The sequence below is a fragment of the Marmota marmota genome, unplaced genomic scaffold (genome assembly GCF_001458135.2).
Source record: "Marmota marmota marmota unplaced genomic scaffold, marMar, whole genome shotgun sequence".
Lineage (NCBI taxonomy): Eukaryota > Metazoa > Chordata > Mammalia > Rodentia > Sciuridae > Marmota > Marmota marmota.
Genome location: NW_025999913.1, coordinates 13,675,008 through 13,677,634, shown reverse-complemented (window position 1 = coordinate 13,677,634; position 2,627 = coordinate 13,675,008). Strand labels below are relative to the sequence as shown.

The window sequence follows — 2,627 nt, the reverse complement described above, 5'->3', positions numbered from 1 at the left end:
AGAAAGGAGGTGCATTGTGCAGGGCACAGCTGTTGTCCCAGCCCCATGATGTGACAGATAAGCTCCACGGGGCTGCTGCTGAAGATCCCGGTGCTGTCAGGGCTTCTTCCTGTGAGCATCTCTCCGCCCTTCTCTTACTGAATCTGCTTTTTCTTTTTCTTTTTCTTTTTTTTTTTTTGACAAATATATTTTATTTGAAATAAACAAAAATGCTTACACAGCATTCACTTGGAAACAAACTCTTGCTTGGCTGATTACTGAGCAAAGACAAGGCTGAAGCACCAACACCCTTCTTGTTTGACATGTATTTGAAGACAGGTAGGAAGATACTACTCTACTTGGTTTTAAAAAACTGACCTTCCCTTAAGGTCTGGTCATAGAAGTGTAAACAATGTAAATGAATCCACCATTACCAGTTGTCCTATCATATCCATGTCACCTGTGTATTCTGAGATCACACACATACCTGCCAATATACCTGGGAAGGGTTGCTATATCACAGTTACACTTGATTTCTTGGCAGGCAGGACTGAGGAGGAGTAATTGGGAACAAGTTTTACATCCTAGTTAGAAAACACTAGTATTCCCTTAAATAACAGGTTACAGTAGAAAGATACTGCCTGAAAGTTAACTTTTTAGTGATTTACAGAGTCGATTCATTTGCTTATAGTACAGTCCTGCCACAAAGTGTTAAAGCGCAAGATACGAATTATTCCTTCAGCATCTGCATTTTTCAAGTTTTATACTCTACTACATCCACAGTATGTCCGCAGTTCTTGGATACTTTAAAAATAATACACGAATGAGACTCTTCCAAAAATGCAGATTTTTGTAACGACAATGGTACTAAATGGGAAGAAGACATAAGGGAATGAAGAAAGCAAACGTTCCATGTGGTTCAAGTCTTTGGATTTAAACACAAGTGCCCTCCAGAGAAGCTGGCTGGCATGGAATTTCCAGAAAACCTCCTTTGCCCCCCAAAATGGACCTGAAAATCCTCAATCCAAACTTTTGAAAACTATAGTCATGAGATGCTATAAATGCCAGTCAGAGGGAGAAGAATGAATGTGTCTTCCATTTAGCTACGAGTTGTAGCAGAGCCTCCTTGGTTGTTGGTAGATCAGTCAAAAGCACTGAAGTACCAGAAGTGCTTTGGAGCACAGGGTAAAAGTACGGAGCATATTATCTGTCTAAATCAGTAACAGGACTTCATGGCTAGGAAAATTTTCTAAAGAGTAAAATGACTCCAGAATAGATGGATCTCTCTTCAACACTAAGTATAGCAGAATTAACAAAAAGGAGAAAAAAAAAGATTTGCAAGTAGATATAGTGATAACAGAAAAATATAAGGCAAAGAACACAAAAAGATGAAGTCAATGCTATAGGTTCAACAGTATTTCATGAGGCTAAAAAAAATCTGTTAACTTTGAAAGCCCTAGCAAAATATCACTCTTGTTTATCAATCACTTATTTATCATTTGACCACATGTTGAATCCTTTTCTTTCTACATACTGAAGAATCCTACAGTCAGCCTTTAAACATTCTGCATTTCTTTGCCAATCTTGTAGCTGAGTATCTTGTTCCAGTCGATTTTGGTGCGGGTAACTGGAAGCTGCCTGAGGAAGGCCTTAAATGTGGTGTCTGACATTGTTTAGTCGTTTTCATTAATTGCAGTCTGATATTCATTTTCTGCACTCTCTATGATTTTAATAAACTCCTTGGCAGTTTGGACTAAATCTTGTACATCTTTAAGACTAACCAACTGAACATTGCCATCTTCATAATAGTGAACCTGAATCTCGAGCATTCCAACCACCTGGGCGGTAGGTGATGTAATAGTGAACTTCCACTCTGATCTCCAACGACCATTCCAGAAGTTTTTAGGCTGAAACTGGAGGCTTTCAATACATGCAATAATAGTCTGTTGCCCATCTATAGTTTTAGCATAAACAGTACAGATGCCGTTGGAATAATGATCTTTCACATAGGCTCTTAAAGCACTGTCACAGGATTCTCTCCAAGACTTCAAACCTCCTCTGGTTGAGGGTCACTTGCTTCTTTCTGTAAGTGATCAAACTTAGAGGAAATTTTGTTTCTTGGATCTAAAAATCGGCTATTACCCAGGTCACCATGCTCTGTAATTAAGACCTGATCTTCATATCCTTCTATCTTCCGTGTTACATTGGGCAACTGCATGTGCTGCTCCTTCCCTGAGGAGATTGTCATTGTTAAGTAGTAGCCAGACATCATTGAATACTTCATTAAACTCCCCTGGGGGTGCATGAGTGATGAATTTAGCAGCTATGCATAGCTTCTCCTCACCCGACACCCGCTCCTCCTCGAAGTGGGCCATCTTGGGCTGCTCTGAATCTGCTTCTTTTATCTTTCACACGTTCAACACATATTTAATGAGCACCCAGTAGGCACCGTACTCTGACTCAGGAAGTGAGTACGAAATGAAGGCGAGAGAAATTCTTCCTCTTGCGGAGCGTGCAGGCTGGTGCAGGCAGGGAGAGGGTGGCGTGCTCACAGGCGCGTGTGTGCTACAAGGAGATCTACACCCAAGTCGGCCAACAGACAATAAAGATAAAGGCTGTAAATGGATAAAAATTTACAGGTAGACATA

The 2,627-nt window shown here is 40.4% G+C and overlaps 1 pseudogene; it reads right to left on the bottom strand.

The window, feature by feature from the left end:
• Positions 1 to 1,059: 1,059 nt before the first annotated feature.
• On the bottom strand, positions 1,060 to 2,358 carry LOC107149423 (annotated as a pseudogene).
• Between the last annotated feature and the right edge of the window lie 269 nt (positions 2,359 to 2,627).